The 26,783-nt window shown below is 49.4% G+C and overlaps 1 long non-coding RNA gene and 5 other non-coding genes across 7 annotated transcripts; all 6 read right to left on the minus strand.

The window, feature by feature from the left end:
- Positions 1-9,630: 9,630 nt before the first annotated feature.
- Positions 9,631-23,477, minus strand: LOC101125341 (uncharacterized). Of its 2 annotated transcripts, XR_008674608.2 has the most exons (7): positions 20,617-23,474; positions 20,190-20,278; positions 20,024-20,095; positions 15,399-15,483; positions 11,142-11,296; positions 10,049-10,141; positions 9,631-9,943 (listed from the first exon to the last, which is right to left on the minus strand). It is a non-coding gene; the product is annotated as an uncharacterized lncRNA (long non-coding RNA). The 2 variants fall into 2 exon arrangements; XR_010132320.1 differs by having other exon boundaries at positions 11,147-11,423; positions 20,190-23,477.
- LOC115931760 (small nucleolar RNA SNORA71) lies at positions 10,690-10,817 on the minus strand. The gene has a single exon (XR_004068215.1). It is a non-coding gene; the product is annotated as a small nucleolar RNA SNORA71 (small nucleolar RNA).
- Positions 14,184-14,317, minus strand: LOC115931753 (small nucleolar RNA SNORA71). Its single transcript, XR_004068208.1, has one exon. It is a non-coding gene; the product is annotated as a small nucleolar RNA SNORA71 (small nucleolar RNA).
- On the minus strand, positions 16,297-16,430 carry LOC115931757 (small nucleolar RNA SNORA71). The gene has a single exon (XR_004068212.1). It is a non-coding gene; the product is annotated as a small nucleolar RNA SNORA71 (small nucleolar RNA).
- Positions 18,653-18,786, minus strand: LOC115931755 (small nucleolar RNA SNORA71). The gene has a single exon (XR_004068210.3). It is a non-coding gene; the product is annotated as a small nucleolar RNA SNORA71 (small nucleolar RNA).
- On the minus strand, positions 22,851-22,984 carry LOC115931754 (small nucleolar RNA SNORA71). The gene has a single exon (XR_004068209.1). It is a non-coding gene; the product is annotated as a small nucleolar RNA SNORA71 (small nucleolar RNA).
- Positions 23,478-26,783: the final 3,306 nt, after the last annotated feature.

Consider the following 26,783-nt stretch of genomic DNA (forward strand, 5'->3'; position numbering starts at 1 on the left):
GACTATCCCACTCTTTTTTTTTTTTTTTTTGACAGAGTCTCACTGTATTGCCCAGGCTGGAGTGCAGTAGTGCAGTTTCAGCTCACCACAACCTCCGCCTCCCAGGTTCAAGTGATTCTCCTGCCTCAGCCTCCCGAGTAGCTGGAATTACAGGCACGTGCCACCACGCCTGGCTAATTTTTGTATTTTTAGTAGACAGGTTTCGATATGTTGGCCAGGCTGGACTCGAACTCCTGACTTCAGATGATCCGCCTGCCTCGGCCACCCAAAGTGCTGGGATTACAAGCATGAGCCACCGTGCCCAGCAGACTATCCCACTCTTCACCTCCTGCTGCAATTCCCCTGGCAAAGCAGAAGAGTGTAGCTGTAGCTACCTCCAGCTGGGGACTCAGCCAGGCCTGGAACCAAAACCTGGCTCTACCCATCACTGGCTGTCTGATCTTGGGCAAGTCACTCGGCCTTTCTTAGCATTTGTGTTAGTCTGTTCTGCATTCCTATAAAGGAATACCTGTGACTGGGCAATCTGTAAAGAAAAGAGGTTTATTGCCGGGTGCAGTGGCTCATGCCTGTAATCCCAGCACTTTGGGAGGCCGAGGCGGGCGGATCATGAGGTCAGGAGACCGAGACCATCCTGGCTAACATGGCGAAATCCCATCTCTACTAAAAATGCAAAAACTTAGCGGGGCGTGGTGGTGGATGCCTGTAGTCCCAGCTACTCGGCAGGCTGAGGCAGGAGAATGGTGTGAACCCAGGAGGCGGAGCTTGCAGTGAGCCAAGATTGCACCACTGCACTCCAGCCTGGGCGACAGAGCGAGAGTCCGTCTCAAAAAAAAATTAAATTAAATTTTAAAAAAGAGGTTTATTTGGCTCACAGTTCTTCAGACTGTACAAGCATCTGCTCAGCTTCTGGTGAGGCCTCAGAAGCTTCCGATCGTGGCAGAAGGCAAAGGAAGAGCAGGCGCATCACATAGCAAGAGAGGGAGCAAAGAGAGAGAGGAGGAGGTGCAGGCTCCTTTAAACAACCGGCTCTCTCGTGAACTAACAGCAAGAACTCACTCATTACCATGGGGAGGGCACCAAGTCACTTAAGAGGGATCTATCCCAATGACCCAGACACCTCCCAGCAGGCTCCATGTCCAGCACTAGGAATCACATTTCACCATGAGATATGGAGGGGACAAATATTCAAACTGTATCAGCATCTTTTAAGTCAAACAGAGGTATTATAACCCAATTCATTATAAAGAGTTTTGGGCATTTAATATAACATCTGACAAGCAACAAGTACTTAATAAGTGTTAGCTACTATTTTTATGTCCTATCTCTATAATGACTGTTTTACATTTTTTCACAAAAATTAATTATAAGCATGTGTTGAAGTTTTATTTTAAGCTTGTCACAAAGCCAAGTCAGTAGTTCCCTTTTGTTATGGATATTTTCAAAGGAAAAGAGAATGGTTGGATAATCATTATTAAACTGAATACAAGACAAAGAATGTATGATAATCATCCAAGTGTTTGGGTAGCTAATTTCCCCAAAGAGGTTTTAATCTTGTTAAAGTTTATCAGAAAATTGCTTAAGCATTTATCAGGAATGCTCATGTCCTCCCAGAAGGAGGTTGTGAATTGTATCACGAAAGTGTTCTATTCCAGGCTGTGATTGGGATGTTCTTCTTAATCATACCCATAAGAATCGGCAGAGCACCGTGTCTCACTCCTGTAATACCAGCACTCTGCGAGGCCGAGGCAGGCAGATCACTTGAGGCCAGAAGTTCATGACCAGCCTGGCCAACATGGTGAAACCCTGTCTCTACTAAAAAAGAAATACAAAAATCAGCTGGGCGAGGTGGCATGTACCTGTAATCCCAGCTACTGGGGACGCTAGGGCATGAGAATCACTTGAACCTGGGAGGCAGAAGTTGCAGTGAGCTGAGATCACTCCAGTGCACTCCAGCCTGGGTGACAGAGTGAGACTCCGTCTCAAAACAAAACAAAAGAATCATGGCCGACATTTCCTGAGCCTTCACTATGCATCTAGTCTGGAGCTGTGTCACAGGCCTGGCCTTGAAACAGGTTCTGGATGCATTTCATCATTGTCACCCCCCACCCCGCAGCAAGCTCAGTTCGGTGTAGGACTCTGCAGATGTCTACAACATGCTGATGAGATGGGTGAGTGGGAGCAGTGGCCATCATGTCCCAGGCCTTTGCACAATGTGCAACATTCAACACCCTCTCCACACCACCAAGATGGAAATAAACAGGTTTCTGAGAGTAGAAAGACCACCCATTGCTCCCCCGGTTTCATTGGGTATGAGTTTGTGCTGTTTGGGAGAATGACGTGCTAGGTGTTTTGTCCAACACCATAAAGTAGGCTCTTTGTCAGGGAGATAACAAGGCGCTTTGTTCTGGCCACAGAGCCGGGTAGAGCATCCAAAGGCTCATTGCCAAGCATGGATGCCTTTCCTCTGACAGACAATGAAGAATTGGATCCAAGTTGCTCATTAAGTTCCTTAGGGAGTTGTTGGACATCTTGCTACTGTACGAACAAACAGATGGACCTGGCTGCTGGCTGCAAGGATATTTTAGAAAAAGCAGGTCTGCCTACCCATTATGAAGAGTAAAATATTATACTGGGATGGGGTGCATCATCTCCAAGCTGGTTTGGGGGTGAGGTCAGTGGTTCTCAAAATGTGGTCCTCTGAACAGCAGCATCAGCATCACCTGGAAATTTGTTTGAAGTGAGAATGTGCCCGGGAGCGGTGGCTCACACCTGTAATCCCAGCATTTTGGGAGGCCGAGGCAGGCCGAGGTCAGGAGTTCAAGACCAGCCTGGCCAACATGGCAAAACCCTGTATCTACTAAAAGTACAAAAATTAGCAGGGTGTGGTGGTGGGCACCTGTAATCCCAGATACTCCAGAGGCTGAGGCAGGAGTATCGCTTGAACCCGGAAAGCGGAGGTTGCAGTGAGCCGAGATTGCGCCACTGGACTCCAGCCTGGGCGACAGAGCGAGACTCTGTCTCAAAAAAAAACAAAAACAAAAAAAAATGAAGAAGTCAGGATGCTTGGTCCCCATCCCAAATCTGCTGAATCAGAAACTCAGGGGAGGGGCCTAGCAATCTGTGCTTTAACAAGCATTGTAGGTGATTTGGATGCATACTTAAGTTTGAGTTGAACTGAATTTTTTTTTTTTTTTGAGACAGAATCTCACTCTGTCACCAAGGCTGGAGTGAAGTGGTATGATCATGGTTCACTGCAACTTCTGCCTCCTGGGTTCAAGTGATTCTCGGGCCTCAGCCTCCCGAGTAGCTGAGATTACAGGCACACACCATCACACCCAGCCAATTTTTTTGTACTTTTAGTAGAGACGGAGTTTCACCATGTTGGCGAGACTGATCTCGTCAGGCAATCCACCCACTGCAGCCTCCCAAAGTGCTAGGATTATAGGCATGAGCTGCTGCGCCCAGCCCTGAGTTGAATTAAATGGTAATATCTTTTCCTCTTTCCTTCCTATTTCACTTCCTAGCATCTTCTCTTTCTCACTATCCTCTCCCATCCCTTTTCCCTCACAAACCAGCAACATGTTCTCAGAAGCCACTGGGATTTGATCTAAGCGCTCAGGTGGGTTGCAAGACCTTTTGAGAGATCACCAGGATGGGAGATGATCAAGCTCCAGAACACTGTTACATTCTCCCAGTGGAACCTGAGAGCAGACCTGCCTGGATGAGCTAGGAGACATCTTGATGGGCATCTCCGGCCATGACAGCACGTATTTCTGAGGCAGAAACAAATCCGGCCAGAGTGTAGAGCCTGTGCTGTCCTGGAGCCAGCTTTAATTGATCATAAGAATGTTTGGGGCAAAATGGCATAGGAAAAGAACAGCAGTGGGAGAAAAGGTGAAAGCCATAGGTAACCACAGAGAGGCCTGGAGCAATGGAGCTATTCAGAGAAAAATACAACAAACAGCCACCAGGATGGATTTGTTAGAACACATCAGCATTGGCCGGGCGCGGCGGCTCTCGCTTGTAATCCCAGCACCTTGGGAGGCCAAGGCGGGCGGATCACCTGGGGTCAGGAGTTCAAGACCAGCCTGGCCAACATGGTGAAACCTCGTCTCTACTAAAAATACAAAAATTAGCTGGGTGTGGGGGCGCATACCTGTAGTCCCAGTTACTCAGGAGGCTGAGGCAGGAGAATCGCTTGAACCCAGGCGGTGGAGGTTGCAGTGAGCAAAGATCACGCCAGAGTATTCCAGCCTGGGAGTCAGCAGCGAGACTGTCTCAAAGAAAAAGAACATATCAGCATTTACTGAAGACTCAAGTGGACTTCCTACAGATCTGGGGCTGATATTCAGAGGACGTTCAAGGAAAGGGTGACTCCTGAAGGCTGGAGAAAAAGGGACACTCCTATTACACATGCAAAAAGAAGATACAGCCCAACGGCTCGTTTCAATAAATATTTGCCAAGTGCCAGCAATTCTCCAGGGTGCATGCTGGATTTTTAAGCAGGATGCAGATCTGGTACCTCACTCTGGTACTGTGGCCCCTGCTAGGAAACTCTTCAGTCACATCCTCAGCCACCTCTGGGTTGACGTAGACCATTCAGGATCCCAGGGCAGCTCCAGGATGCTAAATTCCAAAGGACTGAATTGCTATGGACTGAACTTTGTACCCCCAAAAGTCACATATTGAAGCCTGATGTGGTTTGGCTATGTCCCCACCCAAATCTCACCCTGGATTATAATAATCCCCATGTGTCAAGAGCAGGGCCAGATGGAGATAACTGAATCAAGGGGGTGGTTTCCTCCATACTGTTCTCATTGTAGTCTCAGGAGATCTGATGGTTTTATAAACGGGAATTTTCCTGAACAAGCTGTCTTGCCTGCCACCGTTAGTAAGACGTGACTGCTCCTCATTCCCCTTTCGCCATGACTGTGAGGCCTCCCCAGCCATATGGAACTGTGAGTCAATTAAACCTCTTTCTTTTATAAATTATCCAGTCTCAGGTATGTCTTTATTAGCAGCGTGAGAACAGACTAACACAAAGCCTAACCCTCGATGTAACTATATTTACAGATAGGGCCTTTAAGGAGGTAATTAAGGTTAAATGAGGTCATAAGGGTGGAGCCATAATCTGATAGAATTAGTGCCCTTATAAGAAGAGACACCAGGGAGGCCATTCGCTCGCTCTCCACCATATGAGGACACAGCAAGGTGGCCATCTGCAAGCCAGGAAGAGAGCTCTCATCAGAAATTGAATCAGCCAGCACCTTGATCTTGGACTTCCTGGCCCCCAGAACTTTGAGAAAATTAACTTCTGTTGTTTAAATCACTCAATCTATGGAATTTTATGGCAGCCCAAGGTGGCGAAGATACGTCCCTCTGCCCAACCACACCAAGCTGTCCAGTTGCCATGGCTATACTACAGTTTAGGGCAGGGGGCAATTCAAGAGGTGGCCTCTTGCACAGTGTTAAATGGGAAGCAAAGTCAGTGTCTCCTCTCTTGTTCTCAGTGTTCTCTCTAATGTACTTGCACCCTCTCCAAGTCAAAGTCCAGAGAAGGGAAATTGGGACACCCATGTGAGCCTCTTGTCATCTGCTTCTCTGTTCCCCTTCTTCTTCCTTAATCCCTCAAGGTCAAAAAAACAAAAACAAAAACAAAACAACAACAACAAAAAAAAACAAAGAGCATCAGGTAAAAACCTTTTGTGACCCCAATTATATCTTTCTTTCTGACTCCAGCTAAGCCTTAATGGTAGACAAAAGTGTCTACTCCACATCCCCGAAAAATTTTTGGGGATAGATTCTCCAAGTTTGCTTACTGGTATAAAGGAGTAATAAAAAATATATATATATTGAAGAACCCTGCCTTGCAAGCAAGGCTACTGTCCTGCTGCATAATCCTATTTTTGAGTGACAAAGATTGACTAACACTGTGGTCTTCCTTGGCATTCAAATCTCCCCCTAGCCAAAAGGATGCCAGGGATATATTAGAGAAACTATGATGTTCTGGGAAAGAAAAAAGAGAAAAGCATGTTAAAATAAAAAAAAAAAATCACCCTAATTTGCATATATACATATAAATCTTTTTTTTTTTTTTTTTTTGAGAGTTTCACTCTCAAAACTCCTGGGCAATAGGAGTTTCACTCCTGTTGCCCAGGCTGGAGTGCAATGGCGCGATCTCAGCTCACTGGAACCTCCGCCTCCCGGGTTCAAGCGATTCTCCTGCCTCAGCCTCCCGAACAGCTGGGATTACACGCACCCACCACCAAGCCTGGCTAATTTTTGTATTTCTAGTAGAGATGGGGTTTCACCATGTTGTCCAGGCTGATTTCGAATAAATCTTCTTTTAACCAAAAAAATGGTATATCACTTTTTACATACTTCCCTGCTCTGAGCTTCATTTGCCTAAAATTGTATCTTCATCTTTCTATCTTGGAACATAGAAATCTATCTTGCTGTCTACCTCTATCTCCCTACTCCAAGTCACCAATATCTCTCACCTAGACAACTGCCATAATCTTCCAACTGGTCACCCTGCTTCCACTCTTGCCCTGGTATAATCCGTTCTCCAAACAGAGAGAAAAAAATTTTTTAAATAAAATCTGCTAATGTCAAGATTTCTGCTTCTAAATAGAAGGGAGTAGTTGACAGGCCAATGTTTCTGCTAAGAACTGGAAAGGGTGGATAAAATAGAAAACCATCGTTTTAAAGGCATTGGAGAGCTTTGGAGGCAAAGGACTGGAAACATTAAAATTCCAGAAAGGGGACCAGGCGTGGTAGCTGACACCCGTAATCCCAGTACTTTGGAGGCTGAGGTGAAAAGATAGCTTGAGCCTAGGAGGAGTTTGAGACCAGACAGGGTCTCAACATAGCAAGACCCTGTCTCTTAAAAAAAAAAAAAAAAAAATTAGCGGCTGGGCGCAGTGGCTCACGCCTGTAATCCCAGCACTTTTGGAGACCAAAGTGGGTGGATCACAAGGTCAGGAGTTCAAGACCAGCCTGGCCAAGATGGTGAAACCCCATCTCTACTAAAAATACGATAGCTGGGCATGGTGGCGGGTGCCTGTAATCCCAGCTACTCGGGAGGCTGAGGCAGAGAATTGCTTGAACCCAGGAGGTGGAGGCTGCAGTGAGCCGAGATCGCACCACTGCACTCCAGCCTGGGTGACAGAGCAAGACTGTCTCAAAAAAAAAAAAAAAAAAAAATTAGCTGGGCATGTTGGTGCACAGCTCAGCCTCCCAAGCAGCTAGGATTAAAGATAACCATTAGCATTCTTTCATAATATTTTTAAATTAAGGTATTTATATTGTTTTGGACATAATGCTATTGCAGTTAATAAACCACACTATAGTGTAAACTTGATTTTTTTACACAAGGGTCTTCACTAGGTTGTCCAGGCTGGCTTTGAACTCCTGGGCTCAAGAAATCCTCTGCCTTAGCCTCTGGAGTAGCTGGGACTACAGGTGCACGTGCCATCACACCTGGCTAAGATAACTTTAATGCACTAGGAGACCAGAAAATGTGTGCGACTCACTTTATTGCAGTGGTCTGGAACCAAGCCTCTGAAATACAGCTACATATATTTATCTGGGCTGGGATCTCCTTGAGGACACAAACTGCCTTACTCACCCTTGTATCCTTTTCTCCAGCTTAGCGTCTGGCTCCCAAGTAAATGCACAATGCTTTTTGAGTGAATGAGCCTCACTCTCCCCAGCTCTCCATTCTCCTGGCTGTCAGTTCTGCTGTGGAGTCTCCAACCAGCTGCTTCCTCAGGCCCTCATACTGGGCACATATCCCAGCAAGGGCCACGCCTCCTTGACCTAATCCTGGCTCTTGGGCCACCTTGGTTAATGGACTGCTCTTCTCAGAGTTCCTCAGGCCCTTAAGACCTGGGATGGCTCCTGCCTCACATGCAACAGTGGCGAGAGGCACCCATGATGATCTGATGCCGGATGAAATATGCAGACTTAGGTACTGTATTACTGCTTAGACTTAGGTAATGTATTCTACTGCTGTCCCCTCCACCGTGGCAGACATCTGTCATCAGTTACAGCTTCCTCAAGTGGACCCAGATTCCTTCCCCTGGCATCTGTTCAAGCAGCCACAGCCAGTTGGCAAAAGGTGGCAAAAAAGTCAGGATGGTCCTCAAAGGCCAAGGCAGAAAAAGGACCTGTGACTTCTGGATGCTTCTGCAGGGAACTGACTGCTGGTATGGTGCCTTTAAACATAAAGAATGCCTGCCCCTTAGGCCAGGCATGGTGGCTCACACCTGTAATCTCAACACTTTGGAAGGCCGAGGAGGGTGGTTTACTTGAGGTCAGAAGTTCGAGACCAGCTGGCCAACATGGCGAAACCCCATCTCTACTAAAAATACAAAAATTAGCTGGGCGTTGCGGCACATGCGCATAGTCTCAGCTACTTAGGAGGCTGAGGCACAAGAATCACTTGAACCTGGGAGGCAGAGGTTGCAGTGAGCCAAGATCACACCACTACACTGCAGCCTGGGCAACAGTGAGGCTGACTCAAAAAAAAAAAAAAAAAAAAAAAAGAGAGAAAAAAAAACAAAGAATGCCTGGCAGACCAATAATGTGTCAAATTCATCAAGACAGGCTTACCAGCGTGATTTTTGCCCCAACTCCAGCCAAGGTGGTTTTAACTTCAAGTGGGGAGATTAACTGCACCTTTTCACCATGGCCCTTGGGACATGTGTAGATTCCTCCCTCTGTGAATCAGAGATGATAGTTCATGCGTGCACATCCTTAGATCATGTGATTGCTGCAATTTTTCTTTCTCTTAAAAACAGGTCTCACTCTGGCACCCAGGCTGGGCTGCAGTGGTGCCATCATTAACTCATTGAATCCTCGAATTCCTGGGCTTAAGCAATCCTCCTGCCTCAGCCTCCTGAGTAGCTGGGACTACAGGAGTGCGCTACCGTGCCTGGCTAATTTTTTGTGGAGACGGGGTCTGCTGCCTAGACTGGTTTTGATCTCCTGGCCTCAAGAAATCATCCCACCTTGGCCTCCCAAAGTGCTAGTTATACAGGCACAAGGCACCATGCCTAGGCCTTGCAATAACTGACTTTACCCTAATCTCCAAAGCCTGAACCTAAGGGTACCCCTCAGTTCCATCAATGGCAGCTGCTCCATGTTCACCCTACTCCCACTGTTACCCCATAACCTGTCCTCTCAAGCTGACACCATGGATTTTTACATCCCACACATGCTGACCAACTTGTCCCAGTTTGCTCAAGATCTCCCTGGGTTTAGCAATGAAAAACCCACTTTCTGGGAAGTCCCTCAATCTCAGGCAAACTGGGACAGTTGATCTCACAAGTAGGCATTTACTTATGAGCCAGGTCATCCAGGACACTCCAGCCTTCCTGAATGACATCAGACCTGTCTCACTCCATAATCTACCCTGACTATTCTGCAATGCCCTCAATTCTCATGGGTCCTAAATGCCTAAATGTGAACCAACTACCAGCACTTGTTCACCTCCTAGTTCCAAATGTATACCTCAAACAATATCCTCTGAGCCAAGGAAGAGTGAAAATCAGATCTGGCCTATGGCCTACCTTCTCCAAAGCCAGCCTTGCAGGCTCACAGGTTGTCACTGATTTAAGAAGCAGATGGAGCAATTCTGTAAGGTTTATTGAATGGGTGGGTAAAAAGTGAACGACAGCTACAAATTCAAGAATAAAACTCTTGGTTATTAAAGTTATTCCAGGCATGGACAGAGGGATGCGAGGCTGGCCTTCCCTGTCCACGGTCCTCTGAGGCAGCTGAAGTCTCCCATGTCTGGACCCCAAATCTTGTGCAGATTGAACAGTGGATCCGGGGTGCTCTGAGCAGGCAGCAGGGAGCAGCTCTGGTGACGCTTCATGTGGTAGCCTCACTCTCCATTCTCTGCCCCTCTCGTGCCCACAAACACCACCAAGAGATTCTGAAACAAAGGACAAGTGAGATCAGTGATTTGAGGTTCCCATCTGCATAAACACGGACCAGCTGAGCCTCTGGCTGTGGGTTCCGGCTCTTGGCATCAACTCACCATGGTGAGAAATATCAGCAAACCCAGATCCCAGATCACCAACTCCATGGTCTTAGGACTTCCTTGGACTGTCCTTGGATCTAAGGCTGAGACCTAAGAGGGTAAGAAAGCATACAAGTATTTAGTCTCCAGGGCCATCTCCTCCTCCCCAAGCTGACACCACTGAGAGGGGTCCCATTCAAGCAGGGCGAAGCTCATCATTCACGCACACCAAATAAAAAATCCCAACAGAAAGGACATGAAAGGACAAACATCTTAGAAGTTTCGTTTTTCTTTCAAGCAGTTCACAATCAGGGCAAATGACCAGCTAGAGTAATCCACAGGAATACAGCTTTCCTAGCCTCACCTACAACTTTCTCCATTTGTTCGACATTACTGATGGTGCCTGTGGAAACAATGTGGATTTCACATTTCATGAAGCAAAGCCCGTGATTCGCAGTTCTCACATGTGCCCTTCACTGCTATCTGAATTCATTCCAGCGTGGGGCCCAGAGAGAAATGCAGACTGGTTTCTGGCAGGAGGATCCCTAACATGAAAAGACAAAATGAACCCTCAGAAGTCAGGGGGTGGGTCTAGTCACCACATCACATGGGCCCACAAAGGCCCAAGCTCTGAAAGGCTAGTTGGAAAAAGGCTGCAGCGTGGGAAAGCTCCAGGGTTTGAAAGGGAAGGCTGGACCAACGCAGGGAAGATGTCTTTCAGCACTCCTACCCCTGCACTGTTAATGATCGGGACACAGGAGACCCATGATCACTTTTGGATACAAGAGCAGGGAAGGACAGAAAGAGAGCCAGCAAGGGAGGGAGGCTGGTGTCAAGGGCCTGAGGAATGGCCTGAGGCAGGGAGAGCAGCCCAGATGAGCAGAGGCCCAGCCACGGCCACCGTGTGTCCTTCTAAGACCCCAAAAGGAGTTAAGACACTTCCAGCATTAAAAAAATGGAAATGCTTTTGGGTTGGAAAAGGTCAGGAGCATATGGTCCTAACATCATACACACACACCCTGAAAGAAAAACTCACTGCTAATCCAGATCACAGCACACTGTGGACACACCAGCGCTCAAGGGAGGAGGACGGTTCCCCTGGGGAGCTCACTTTACCCACGCAGATTTCCGGAGGCTCTTCCTCTGCAACAGCCACTGAAGGCATGTGAGCGACAGCCCCACGGCAGGACAGAACGTGGAACCACGGGATACCACTTTCACCTTGCTTCCCCTACATCATCCAAGCCCCAGGAACAGCACATGACTCTGCAGGATGCAAAGAAACATATTCCAGACAACAGTCCAAAAATCCCACCTTGCGGACCCATGGTCCAGCGCCCTGCTGCTATGAAGACAACACATCCCATGGAGCCTCTGCACACAGCGGACCCATCTGAAACAGACACAGAGAACACTTAACGCAGGGGCTGGCGGATCATAAGCAACCCACAAATGCCACTGTCTCTATTAGTACTTACAGCCACATTATTGTCTCAGGAACAAGAAAAACGTAACTCTAGGAAGGGGTCGGCAAACTATCTGTGAGAGAAATGGCATCTATGCTATCCTATGTGCCCACTCTGTGCTGCTTATCAGTATACACTACATAGACCCAGCTATCCCTCTTCTGGACACATACTCAACGGAGATCAAATCACACCTCATAAAGACATCCGCACTCCAATATTCACTGTGGCATTACTCCCAATCGCCAAGATACGGAAACAATCTAAGTCTCCATCAACAGATGAATGGAAAAAGAAAATGTGGCATACACACACAACAAAACATTATTCACCCTTAAAAAGAAGACCCTTGGCCAGGCGCGGTGGCCCAAACCTGTAATCCCAGTACTTTGGGGGGCCGAGGTGGGTGGATCACTTGAGGTCAGGAGTTCAAGACCAGACTGACCAACATGGTGAAACCCCATCTCTACTAAAAATACAAAAAATTATCCAGGCGTGGTGGCATGCACCTGTAACCCCAGCTACTCGGGAGGCTGAGGCAGGAGAATCACTTGAACCTGGGAGGTAGAGGTTGCAGTGAGCTGAGATCGCACCACTGCACTCCAGCCTGGGCAACAAGAGCAAAACTCCATCTCAAAAAAAAAAAAAAAAAAAAAGAAGAAGACCCTGGGCTAGGCATGGCAGTCCATGCCTGTAATCCCAGCACTTTTGGAGGCCAAGGCAGAAGGATGGTTTAAGCCCAGGAGTTGGAGACCAGCCTGGGCAACATTGCGAAACCCCATCTATACAAAACATACAAAAATTAACCAGGCATAGTGGCATGCACCTGCAGTCCCAGCTACTCAGGGAAATGAGGTGGGAGGGTCACTTAAGCCTGGGTGACAGAGGGAGACCCTGTCTCAACCAAAAAAAAAAAAAGATAGAGAAAGATCCTGTCATTTGCCACAACATGGATGGACCTGGAGGATATTATGTTAAACGAAATAAGCTAGACACAGACAAACAGTGCATATCTCACTTATGTGTGCAATGTTAAAAAAAAAAAAAAAAAGGTCAAGCATACAAAGATAGAGAATAAAATGGTGATTACCATGGGCAGGAGCTGAAGGAAATAGGGAGATGTAGGCCAAAGGACACCAAGTAGCAGATATACAGGATGAGTAAGTCTAGAGGGCTCACGCACAACATAAGGGATTTCTGTGAAGCAGGTTTCAGCTGCTCCTCACACACACTAAAAACGGTGACTATGTGAGATAACAGACATCCTCATCGGCTTCACCATAGTAACCACTGTGCTATCTATATCTGTCCCATTATTCTGTAACATCATGTTGTAAACTTCAAATATAGACAATAAACATTTTAAAAACAGGTTGGGTGTGGTGGCTCATGCTTGTAATCCCAGCACTTTGGGAGGCTGTCCCAATTATTTGTATCACATAAGGCCAGGACTTCGAGACCAGCCTGGCCAACATGGTGAAACCCCATCTCTACTAAAAATACAAAAACTAGCTGGGTGTGGTGATGCACATCTTTAATCCCAGCTACTCGGAGGCTGAGGCATGAGAATCACTGAACCCAGGAGGCAGAGGCTGCAGTGAGCCGTGTTTGCACCACTGCACTCCAGCCTGGGCAACAGAGCAAGACTGGGTCTCAAAAAAAAAAAAAAAAATTAAAAAAAAAAAAGGATGCCAAGGCAAGAAGGCTTTTGGAGCAGGCCATGCCTGGCAGTGATCAGCACAGACCTGGGATGGGTAACGAACAGGTGGGGTGGGAGAGCCCCGCACCTACCATCTAGTGTGTAAGAGCTGCATTCATACCTCTGACTATACCTATAGCATATTGTCTCCCTCGATTACTACTCTAGCCCTTGCCACCTTAATCTAAGGGCAGAGGGAAAATCCACCCCTGGTAGACCACGGACGCTCCTCACAGCCAGGACTGAAGGTGGACTGTAACAGCTGGCTTGTTCTAGGACATTTTTAACCCCAGCACTGCTCAATGGGATAAGCCTTGTCACCTTACAACAATGTGTCTTCTCATTTACTGTTTGTCCAGGTGCTACATGTCAGTTACCAGGCACCATGTGAAACAAGACAGAGGCACTGCCCTGAGGAAGCTCACAGCACAGTGGGCAGGAGAAGCAAACCAACAATTCCCAGACAGTGTGACCAGTGCTGAGAGGTGGGAAGGAGTGTGATGGGAGGCAGAGAAAGCTTCTGGGGGGAGCTCTAGGAAGGGGTAACCACTACTGTGGCTCCAAAACTAGCTCAGAGACATAAACTCATTGTGGCAGGTCCCTGCTTCACTGCCCTTTGACAGGAGCCGCTGAGTACCCTCCATCATGCTGGGCACAAGGGACACTCAATGAACCATACAGCACCAGTGTATGGTAGATGCACGTAACAATAGCTTCTTAGGAAACGAGGGTTGCCATGTGGAGGTTACTGGGGGAAGGTGCTATATAATCTGCATGCATTTTACAAGCGGATGAGGTGCCCCCATCCAGCCCCCCACCACTAGACTGCTGACTGCCCTCAAGTTCCCCAGATAAACCCTGTTTCCTTCACTGGCTCCAGGTCTCTTCTCCAGCCTGTTGAACCTGGTGCCATCCCTAATGAGGTAAACAGGGGTCTGGCACGACAACCAGGTACCAGGAGGTAACATCACTGGTGAGAATAAAGGCATGTACGAAAGCTCCAGAGTTTGGAAGGGATAGGAGTGGACCCTTCAAACACGGGGAAGCGCTTTCATTGATTCCTCTCCCTGCACTATCAATGACCAGGGCACAGGCAGCCCACGATCACTTTCGAATACAGGGACAAAATAGGGCAGTGAGTGAGTTGAGAGGGGAGGCATTGCCAGCAGCTTAGGAAGGGCCCAAACTAAGAGACCCGGAAACAAGTCAGTGACCAGATTTGCAGCCTAGAATTGCAGCAGCTGCTTCTGATTCCCAAAGATTTCTAACATGGTTTGATTTCCCAAACTTTAGCATGAATACGAATCACCTGGAGAGTATGTTAAGCCAGACTGCTGGCTCCAGATCCAAAACTTCTGATGTAGTAGGTCGGGACAGGGCTAAGAACTTGCACTTCTTACAAGTTCCTAAGTAATACTGATGGTACCTGGTTCTGGGACCACAGTTTGAGAACCACTACTCAAATGCTTCCCTCATAAGAGAATGAGATGGAAGATCAACTCTGGGTGAAATGTTGAGAATTCACTGGATTAGCAAGTCAGGGATTGTGTGATACTATCCACACGTCGGCCAGGCATGGACTTACTATCCATAATCCCAGCACTTTGGGAAGCCAAGGTGGAAGGATTGCTTGAGCCCAGGAATTCAAAACGAGCCCAAGCAACATGGTGAGACTCCGCCTCTACAAAAAATTTTTAAAAATTAGCTGGGTGCAGCAGCACGTACCTGTGGTCCCAGCTACTCGGGAAGCTGAGGTGGAGGATCACTTGAGCCCAGGTCGAGGCTGCAGTGAGCCATCATTGCACCACTGCACTCCAGCCTGGGTGACAGAGTGAGACCCTGCCTCAAAAAAAAAAAAAAAAAATCCATAAATCACTTCATAACAAGGATCGCCACCAAGTCCAGAGAAAACCACTAGCTAATTGCCTGCCTCCAAAATGCAGTACTCCTCCCTCTTCAACAAACTATGCCAATCCACACTAGGATGACTCGAGCCCAAGGGGAGCTCTGTAAGCCCCACCGTGATTCACACAGTAGAGTCGCAGAGTTCGAGGAAAAGAGGGTGTCACATGTCCCTGTGGGCCTCAGTGGAAGAGCAAGCAATGGGAAGCAGCCTCTGCCTCCCCTCTAGTGACCTCAAAGTTCTTCGTCCTTGCAGCCTGAACACCAGTGCATTCTCTAGAGAAGCACCCAGGATTCATACCTTACAAGCACTGCAGCTCAGCCTCTTCTTGAAGACACGTCACCTGGAGCCACTGGGCACACAGGACAGAGGTCAGCTGACAATCCTGCAATGACAAGAAGCCACACATATCACTTCTTATAACACATTCCACTATCCAACATGTTCAACAGGAAAAAGCGACCTCTCAATCGGGGTGGGATAGGCTAGGCGGCGGCTGCATCAGTGACTTCCCCTTGTCCTCCCTCTCTAGCTTTATTCCTGATCTTACAACTCCACCCATTCCTCCAGGGGCAACCTGAGAACCAGTCATCCTCAGGGGAGCCCCGAAGGCCAGCACAAAAGGCAGAGGAATTAAGAGCTGGAATGGTGGCCAGTGAGTGACACCAATGCACACCTCAGAGGGTTGAGAGAACAGGCGAAACTCTTGGGTGGGAAGTGAGGGAAGTGTTTTGCCTCTCAGAACCCAGCTGTGCTCCCCTTGCAGCAATGAGCACTTTCTCTTTCTTACGACAAACCCTTCAGGACCCCCTATTCCAGGCCAATGACATGTAAAGATGTAAAGATGCTACCCTATCCTGTCCCCAAGTTACACACACACACACACACACACACACACACACACACACACACACATACACACACGGGGTCAGCCCTGCTCACCCCAACCTCAAAGTCTCCCTCATGTTTATATGCCAATATTGCACTTATTCAAAACTGTGCTATCCACTGCGACATACCATGACTCATTACATATCACATTCCCTTCCTGATCTACCCCTCAGAACACAGAGCCTGGTTTCTGGAAAGAGAGGTCAAGCTGAGAAAGACTTAAGCATGATGTCCCCCCGCACTGACTTTCATGTGGCAGCCAAGCAAGCGCCGGACTCCTCAAGGGCTGGCAGGAGAGCAACAGGAGTGTGTGAAAGCTTCAGGGTTCGGATGGGATAGGGTGGACCCTCCAAACACGGGGACAACCTCTTTCAGCGTTCCTCTCCCTGCACTATCAATGACCTAGGCACAGGCAGCCTATGATCACTTTCGGATGCAGGAGCAGAAACAGACAGGAGAGCCAGGAAAGGCAGGAGGATGGTGCCAGGGCCTGTGGGATGACCCAAGTCAGGGACAGTACAAGACTCCTGCAGCTCCATCTGTCCTGTAAAATCCCATAAAACCTAACGACCAAGGGGGATCAAAGGGGAAACACCTCTGACAAAAGCCCTGGAAAAATCTGGGGACTAGAGAGCAGGATCATGGGGTCACATCTGTAAAAATCAGTTCTGCCCTACCTTTGTTTTCTGTATCAGGAAATTGAGATTCAAAACAGGTCAGATGGCCCTTGGCTGGCATCTGGGAACTTGGCTCTCGGGATGTTCCCAGTCAACAGTTTACTGATCAGAACTGTTCACTGGACACAGTCTCTCCGTGCAAATAATGTGGTACAGGCACCTGTTTTCCTGAAAGTCTGGAATTTTGGTGCGTGCTAGGCAGGTGGTGTCTACATAACCAGATCCCAGTAAACACCCCGGGCATGGAGCCCCTACTGGGCTTCCCTGGGCAGAAACACTGCACACAGGCTGAATGCATTTTCACTGCTGAGGGGAGAATGGGTTCCACGTGATTTCTGAGAGAGGGAGGGAGCATGAGGAAGCTGGCACAGGGATTCCTCCAGACTCAACCTACATCTTTTTTTCCTGAATCATTTGGCTGTGTACCCCTACAATGTTGCTAGGTTAAATCTTAACCATTGATTACAACTGGAAAGAAATCCAGCCACTTTCCATTATGACATGCTGCTAATGCACTGCAGGAAAAGCCCCAGCGCTCGCCCCAGGCAGCTTCCTGCAGGGGCCTCCTCCTCCACAGCCCCTGAAGGCACAGAAGGAGGGGCCAGCTCCAATCCAGCTTTCCCAGGGAAGAGGAGTCTGGATCTGGGAATCCATAGGACATGGCCCCTCTTCTCATCCTCACCTCTCCCTACATCACCACCAAAGCTCCAGAAAAAAAGGGGACGTGACTTTACAGGGTGCAAAAAGCCAAAATTCCAGAGATGGACAAGAAACCTTACCTCGGGCCCTGCGGTCTGCCACTCTCCTGCATCCCAACACCTCTCACCAAGCGTCTCTACAGTGTTGCATAGATGCTGACTAAACCTGAACAGCCATGACTTCTTTTAGGAACGAAATAGCAGCTTATCTCTAAGAAAGGGGCTAGAGAACTTCTAAGGCAGGGATGATATCCGCTTCATCTGTCGGGCCAACTGTTACTAAGTTCAAGAGGATGCTGGGGCCATGATGATCTTGGGATGTGCTGTTTCTCCAGCAGCGTCCAGCAAGCAGCTGGGGAGGTCGTGGGGAAGCCGTGCAGACGCTGCTGCCGTAAATCCCTCAGTGATATTCTCCCCTGCCTGTCTCTGGTCCTTGATTCCTTTCCCACAAGCTGGAGGGAAAATCCTCCCCATACAAGGGAAATCCTCCCCATACAAGGCTGGAGGGAAATCCTCCCCATACAAGGCCAAGGCCAACAGAACTGAGTTACCTCAGAATCCTCTGAAGGGGTGGAAAACACCAAATCTGCTCCCACCAATCCCACACAGGTGCTGACTCAGTATTTTTCTCCAACACCCCAAAATGCAATGAACCCGATCTCCTTACAGTGGAGGGACTCTCCCTTTCTCATTTTTCTTTCTTGAGACAGGGTCTCACTCTGTTGCCCAGGCTGAGTGCAGTGGCACGATCATGGCTCACTGCAGCCTTGACCTCCCGGGCTCAAGAGAGCCTCCTGCCTCAGTCTCCTGAGTAGCTGGGACTACAGGGGCATGCACCGCCATGCCTGGCTAATTTTTTAGTTCTTACAGAGGCGGGGTTGCCCAGGCTGCCGTTTTTCCTTTGTCCCACACTGTCAGAATACTGACCATCTGGCAGACATAACAAAGTAGGGAACAAAATTCAGACACTGCCCTTGAGACCACAGCAAAGAGAGCCAGGAGACAAGTCAGGCAACAATTTCCACAGGGTCAGCTTGGTGCAGAGGGGGCTGGATAAGGACGTGGAAGGAGAGGTGTGGAGACAGAGAAAGCTTCTGGGAGGAAGGAGCAGGGCAGCCCTATCTCAGCTCCACACCCAGCCCTTCTGCTCCGTGAGGCCAAACCCATCACCCCACCCCCTTCCCTCATGTCTTACAATAACTGCCCCGGGCCAGGGAGAAGAGCAACACAACCCACTAGATGATGCCAGGCACCAGGAGGCATCTAAGACGTGGTGTGAGGGAGGAGGTGTGGGAAAGCTCCAGGGTTTGGAAGAGACAGGAGTGGACCCTCCAAACACGGGGAAGTGCTCTCGGCAGTTCCTCTCCCTGCACTACCAATGACCAGGGCACGGGCAGCTCATGATCACTTTCGAATGCAGGGGCAGAAAGGGCAGAGGGCAAGCCCAGAAAGGAGGCCAATGCTGGCATTCCGGGCAATGGTCTCACCTGGAACAGAACAGCTGACAGGGCAATGAGCAGACTTACAGCCTAAGATTACAGGTGCTGCTTCTGACTCCCAGAGATCACTTACCACTCCCTGCCAGAAGCAGAAAGGAAGGCAAACATGGGCAGAAATATTGAGAATGCTGGGGCTCTTCTCAAAGACTGGGCTGGCCGGGTGCAGTGGCTCACGCCTGTAATCCCAGCACTTTGGGAGGCTGAGGCAGGTGGATCATCTGAGGTCAGGAGCTTGAGACCAGCCTGTCCAACATGGTGAAACCCCATCTCTACTAAAGATACAAAAAAAAATTAGCCAGGCGTGGTGGCGGGCACCTGTAATCCCAGCTACTTGGGAGGATGAGGCAGGAGAATCATTTGAACCCGGGAAGCGGAGGTTGCAGTGAGTCAGGATCATGCCATTGCACTCCAGCCTGGACAACAGAGACTCCGTCTCAAAAGAAAATAAAAATAAAAATAAAAAAATAGGCCGGGCACAGTGGCTCACACCTGTAATCATAGCACTTTGGGAGGCCAAGGCGGTGGATTGCCAGAGGTCAGGAGTTCGCAATCAGCCTGGCCAACACCATCTCTACTAAAAACAGAAAAAATTAGCTGGACATGGTGGCGGGCACCTGTAATCCCAGCTACTCAGGAGGCTGAGGCAGGGAGAATCACTTGAACCCGGGAGGCAGAGGTTGCAGTGAGCTGAGATCACGCCATTGCACTCTAGCCTGGGCAACAGAGCGAGACTCTGTCTCAAAAAATAAATAAATAAATAAATAACAGACTGGGCTGGAAGGTATCAATATTGGCTATCTGTTCCACTGAGGCTTACATAAGACCGCTCAGCCAGGCACTGGGTTATGAATCCAGGCTTGAATCTGAAACGCAGCCCCTCTGTCCATTCCAACACATGGTTTTCCTCTCAACATGACAGGGTCTTTGTCAGGGACTCTCAGAGCCCCAATCAAGCTCAGGGAGCACCTTCTTGGCAGCAGCCCCAAGAAGGCAGAACAGGGCCCAGGCCTGTCCCTGCCTGCTGAAGGAGCAAAGACAGGAGCAAAGGGAAGCAGCCTTCACCTGTGTCCTCACTCCCCACTCCTCAGCACCCAACCACCTCTGGCCTCACAACCTGCAGAGAACTTGAGCTCTAGAGGACTGAGCAGGACCCCACTTACCTGGGACCTCAGGATCCGTGCTCTCCCAGAGGACACCTCTCACACACATGGGGCGGCAGTCATGTGACACTCCTGCAGGGCACAAGAAGCCAAGATGTGACTGATGCACTTGGCACTGCTTATGGCAAGTCCAGGAAACCACGATATTCACCCACAGAAAACACACCAGGGGAATCAGTGTCTCAGGAGGTGAATGTACTGACAGCTTGTCTAGCCCATCCTGGTCACTGACACAGTCCCCTGAGGTCATCCCGTCTGAAATGGACAATGGTGCCTCTACACAAGAGGAAAACCTTGTAACTTTTCCTTTATTACCAATAACCAAGACACAAGCAGCCTGTAATCATTTTGCACACAGGGGCAGAGAGATCCAGGGCTTGTTGAAATTGGAGACCAGTGTCAGAAGCCTGAAAAATGGCCTGAGCCAGGACAGTGGCACAGCAGAGCACAGGATGAAGCAGCTTCCATCTTGTCCCACATAAACGGAACCTGCCCCAACAAGGAGAAGTAAAGGAAAGACCCTTCAGATGAGAAAGTTGGCAGACTTCTTCGGACGTGGAACACAGGGACGGTGTGATCCTAAGAAAAATCACCTCAGTGTACTCCTGTTTTCCAGATGAGAAAACTGAAGATCACAAAAAGAACCAAAGCTAGGGAGTAGTGGTAAAGTGTTTGGGACCAGGGTACAGGTAGGTTTGATGCCAAAGCCCTCCAGCTTTTGAGTCAGATATTCCAAGACACAACAATGATAAGGGATCCCTAAAGATGCTAAACCCAAGCAGGCACAAGAGGAACCCAATGTATTCATCATGATGGCCCCAAAGAGGGTAAAACTGGGGCCAGCACAAAGACACTCTTACCTCACCTCTCTCTACTTCCCAGACATCACGCCCAGGGAACCTGCATGCACCCACCCTTGTGGGACACAAAGCCCCAGATCTCCAGAGGACAGATCTCATAGAACACCATGGTCCACCTGCTTCCTGGCAGGGTGAAGATACCTCTCATGGGCCTCTCTGCACCAATCAGCCTCCTCTGCCAGAATCAAGAAGCCCTGGATGAGCTATCTAGACATCACCTGGTCAAACCCGTTCTGGAAAGGACAAGGAGAGTACTGGCACAGAAGCAACCAGGTGGTAAACATTTCCTAAAAGTTGGCTAGTGTTAACAGTGGTCTACGGTCTCAGCAACACGAAGAGTTCATCTAGAGAAGAACCAGACATCAGGGACAGCTTAAGTCTCATCTTATGCACATATTGTTGAATTTGTGATCCTGAAGCAGTACACTGAAGGGGACTCTGAACCTAGGACAGGTTCTGGTGTGGCACACCAGCGTGGCGCAGTCTAGCATACACAGTAAGGGCTATTATGGGCAGGATGACCCATCTGTCATCTGCGGGTCAGGGCTGATTACACATCTCACTCTTCTATCAGCCATGCCTAGCTATACCTCTGGCTTTGGTCACTGACATCACAACGACAATGCTGTGGGGAAATTAATCCTGGTGGCCCACGGACAAGACCGTCAAGGGGAACACCATGGGATGACCAATGGGCCAGTGGGAAATAGCTCTGACCACCCCCACACAGGCTGCCTTGCTCAAAACTACTTCCCTGACATGCATCAATGTGCTAAGCCCTGTCACCTTACAACTGAAGTCTTTTTTGTTGTTGTTGTTTAAAGACAAGGTCTGACTCTGCAGCCCAGGCTGGAATGCAGTAGCACAATCTCGGCTCACTGCAACCTCCACCTCCTGGCGCATGCCACCACACCTGGCTAGTGTGTGTGTGTTGTAGAGACAGGTTTTTGCCATATTGCCCAGGTTGGTCTTAAACTCCTGGGCTCAAGCGATCCACCCACCTCAGTCTCCCAAAGTGCTAGGATTACAGGTGTGAGCCACCATGACCAGCCACAATTGTCTTTTTCCGGCTCCTGTTTTTTGTTTTTTGTTAGGGACATAGTCTCACTCTGTCGCCTAGGCTGGAGTGCAGGGGCATGATCTTGGCTCACTGCAACCTCCACCTCCCAGGTTCAAGCGATTCTGGTGTGCCTCAGCCTCCTGAGTAGCTGGAATTATAGGCGTGTGCCACCACACCCAGGTAATTTTTGTATTTTTTAGTAGAGATGGGGTTTCACCATGTTGGCCAGGATGGTCTTGAACTCCTGGCCTCAAGTGATCCACCCTCCTTGGCCTCTCAGAGTGCTGGGATTACAGGTGTGAGCCATCGCACCTGGCCCATCTCCTGTTTTTCATTTGTTCCATAACTGCTGAAAATCAACCATCTACCAAGCACCAGGTAAGTCAAGAGACAGGACTCGGACACTGAGACAGGCAAAGTGGCTCACACCTGTAATTCCAGCACTTTGGAAGACTGAGGGAAAATCACTTGAAGCCAGGAGTTCAGGACCAGCCTGAGCAACATAGCGAGACCCTGTCTGTCCCAGCTATTTGGGAGGCTGAGGTGCGAGGATCACTTGAGTACAGGAGTTCAAGCTATGATCACGCCACTGCACACTGCACCCCAGCCTGGACAACAGAGTGAGATCCTGTCTCTAAAAAAATACAATAAAATATTAAACAAAACTCAAGACACTGTCCTCAAGGTCACAATAGAGAGAGGCAAAGACAATCAAGCCAGTAATTGCCACAGGGTGTGACTAGTGGGGGCTGCAGCTGTGGTTCCACCACCAATCCTGAGGCAGGGACTCACCCCTCATACACCTTGGTGAACGCCTCACGGACCCCTGCACTGAGCCTTGCACAGGGAGCACTCACTAATAAGACACCAAGTGCCAGGAGGCATTTGAAAGATGGTGAGAAGGAGGTGTGAGAAAGCTCCAGAGTTTGAAAGGGACAGGAGTGGACCCTCCAAACACGGGGAAGCACTTTCCGCGATTTCTCTCCCTGCACTATCAATGACCAGGGCACAGGCAGCCCACGATCACTTTCGAATACAGGTGCAAAAAAGGGCAGGTGAGCCCACGTCAGCGTGTTAGCTGCCAGATCTCCAGAGGGGGGCTCACCCCCCAGGGAAGAGAAGGGTACCCAGGACCCTGAGAGCCATCATCACTTCACAGGCAGATTCCATCTGTCCCCACCCAGAGTCCACAGAAAAACCGACTTCTGGTAAAAATGCCTCGGCTGTACATTCAGCCCACCGGTTCTGAGTATCTACACGTGGACAGGCACCGTGGGTTCAAAATCAAGAAAAACAGCCAAGGCCTCTGCCCTCAGAGAGCCTTTGCAGTTTCCCTACTTTACAGAAAGTCAACCTCAGGGGAATGAAGGAACTTAGCTAGCATGTGACCCCAAGCGCAGCCCGTCTCCTAAGCCACGCTTTGCTCTGCACCTGCTTTGCCAGACAGTTCTCAGAACTCAGAACTGGCTGAGCTCATTGACTATCCCCTCTATTGCGTCCCACAGAAGGGTCCTTCCCCAAGGTGCGCAGAAGCAGCGGCACTTACCCAGGGGCATTCTCACCCCGCGGACGGTGGAAGCCCCTCAGGGGGTGCAGATCAGAGTGCTGCAGGAGAGAGAGGGCGCTGGCTGGTGCGAAGCCGTCCGAGGTGCAGCACAGCCCACAAGGCCTAGGCAGGGAAAAAGCACGGGGAGGGGGCTTTAGTACAAGGCCCGGGGACAGAAGTCCAGACTCTGCCCCACTGGGGTGCTGGCAGCGTCTTCCATTTAAACCACAGCTAACTGGTCTGTAAAATGAAGGTTCTAACACCTACTTTTAAAAGTTATTGAGGGGAAAACGAGTTAACGGTCTCAAGGACATGGCACAATGACTGACACTTTGTAGGCAACAGACAAGTGGCTTTGGAGGCCTCCAATGCCAGGAGTCGGGGGCGGGCAGCTAAAGTCGCCGAGCCGTGTTTCCCGCCATCCAGGGGCACTAAGCCTCCCCGCAGAGTAGCTGCGCGGACAGGGGTCTGACGACCGCACGTGGCCGGCTCAGCACAGCCGCGGCCAAGGGCGCGGCTCACCCGCCAGTGTCTTTCCCGAGGACACGCGAATCCTGGGGGGTCACTCCGGCAAAGAGGACGAGACACTGCACCAAGGACCGGGCCTGACCTCTCTGGCCGCCTTCCCCGGGGCCTCAGTTTCCCCCGATGGTGAGAGTGGGGCAGACCATGCGCCCTGCTGTGGACTCACCCGGCGCCCTGGCGTCGAGTGGCGGCGGAGACCTGACAGACAGCATGGGAAAAATCAAGATGTCTGCAGATTTCGAGAGATGGGATGCGGTGGCGTGCGATGGCGAAGGACGGCGAGTGATGGCGAGTGACGGCGAAGGACTGAGGCCACACGACAAGGAAGCTACGCTCGTTTCCCGCTGGCGGAAATACAGACGAGAGCGCGAGCTGCGACCTAGAGCGGTAGGAACCGACGCGAGCCGTCCTGCAGCGTCCTCTGGCGGAGCGGAGGCTCAACTCCAGACTCTGGAGGACTTGGGATAATTTTCGAAAACTGTCTGGAAGTTTAGAAGTAATCTTCTCCCACTTGCTTTGCTTTTCTGTTTGTTCTGAAGATGTTCCTTGGTCACTGATTCATTATTAATCTGTAGGAATGGCCAATTTTCCATGATAGGAGCTGTTACTACGATGAGGGGACTGTGCTTAGTTTGGACTTCTTTCTGCAAGGGTCCAAAGGCATCTGTCTTTGATTCACCACTGTACTCAGTACCTAGTTCAGTGACTAGCACAGTTGAATGAATGAATTCTACCCCCGCCCCATTCCTTTTTTTCTGAACAATGTCAGACCGAGATGACTGAGTCATGGCCTGAGACTGGAATGTGAGCGTGAGAAGATAAGCCAAGAGAGATGCACAGCGGGTAACTGCTTTGCTAAACTCCAGCCTCAAAGTACATGGGATGGAGGGTGGAAAGAGTCTCTGAAGCAGAAGAGACCTGACCAGATTGGCATTTGAGGAACCTGATCAGATTTGCACAGTGACAGAGACTATAGACAGATGTCCCATGTTCCCTGCAGCATACTGGAGACAATCTTGGGAGGGGACTCATGGCCCACAAATCCTCATAAGCATTGGCACTGCCTGCACCCTGAGCAGGGTGTGCCTCTTCGGCCTGAGACAGCCCTGCTACTGACTCTGCCCATGTTCTGGAGTGCAAGCAAGCCCACCCTTGGGCCTGATGAGGAGCCCACGCCCCGCCCTCTGCCCCGCTCCAGTCAGATTCTTGGTACTCAATAGGTCAGAAGGACAAGAAAATCCAGTCCTGATCTATGCAATCGTGAGGGAAATGGGGGTCCCTGAGGTGAGATCTGCTCCATATTTTGTACCTGGGAGAGGCCTATGGAATTCCCAGACTGTGAGAACACTGGGAGTCTCTGTGATGGGGAGGGGCTGTGGGATGCTGCTATGGTTTGGCTGTGACCCCACCTAAATCTCATCTGGAACTGTACTTCCCATAATTCCCGCCTGTCGTGGGAGGTAATTGAATCATGGGGGTGGTTACCCCCATGCTGCAGTTCTTGTGATAGTGAGTGAGTTCTCATGAGACCTGATGGTTTTATAAGGGGCTTTACCCACTTTTGCTCTATACTTCTCCTTGCTGCCACCATGTGAAGAAAGACGTGTTTGCTTCCCCTTCCGCCATGATTGTAAGTTTCCTGAGGCCTCCACAGCCATGCTGAACTGTGAGTCAATTAAACCTCTTTCCTTTATAAATTACCCAGTCTCAGGCAGTTCTTTATAACAGCGTGAGGATGGACTAATACAGACGCTATGGCTGAGAGGACACTGGGCAGGGGGGTCAGGTGTGCCCACTTGTGGCCACACAGCCCTGGTGTCCTCTTCTGCCTCCCACTCTTGCCGTTACTCTCCATGTGACTTTGGCTAAGTGACCTAACTTCTCCGCCCCGCCTCAGTTTCCAGTTATGGAAAATAGGCAGTCATAGTTCCCTGCTCATAGCATTGCTGTGAGAATTAAATGAAATGATTTATATCAAGACCGTAGCACAGAACAAATATCCAAGGCCTAGTAGTTGCTATATTGTAGTATTTCTGAGAAAGCTGAGGGCTTCTGTCACCGTAAGGACTCTGGGATTCTTTATGAAGCAGAGGAAATGTGCTGTGTTTGAAAAGTCTAAGATGGCATTGTCAGCCCGGTGTGGTGGAGCAGTCCTGTAGTCCCAGCTACTCAGGAGGCTGAGGCAGGAGAATCACTTGAGCCTGGGAGGTTGAGGCTGCAGTAAGCTGAGATCACACCACTGCATTCCAGGTTGACAGAACGAGACCCTGTCTCAAAAAAGAAAAAGAAGAAGAAAGATAGCATTGTCCGATAGAAATATAACGCAAGGCCGGGCATGGTGGCTCACGCCTGTAATCGCAGCACTTTGGGAGGCTGAGGCAGGTGGATCACCTGAGGCTGGGAGTTCCAGACCAGTCTGACCAACATGGAGAAACCCCGCCTCTACTAAAAATACAAAATTAGTAGGGCATGGTGGCGCATGCCTGTAATCCCAGCTACTCAGGAGGCTGAGGCGGGAGAATCGCTTGAACCCGGGAGGCGGAGGTTGCGTTGAGCCGAGATCTCGCCATTGCACTCCAGCCTGGGCAACAAGAGCGAAACTCCATCTCAAAAAAAAAAAAAAAAAGATAAAAAGTAAAAGTAAAATTAATTTTAATAATTTATTTAACTGAATATAACCAAAATATTATCATGTCAGCATGTAATCAATATTTTATAATTATTCATGAGCTATTTACTATTCTTTTTCTTGTATGAGGTCTTTGGAAT

The sequence above is a fragment of the Gorilla gorilla genome, chromosome 21 (assembly GCF_029281585.2).
Source record: "Gorilla gorilla gorilla isolate KB3781 chromosome 21, NHGRI_mGorGor1-v2.1_pri, whole genome shotgun sequence".
Taxonomy (NCBI): Eukaryota; Metazoa; Chordata; class Mammalia; order Primates; family Hominidae; genus Gorilla; species Gorilla gorilla.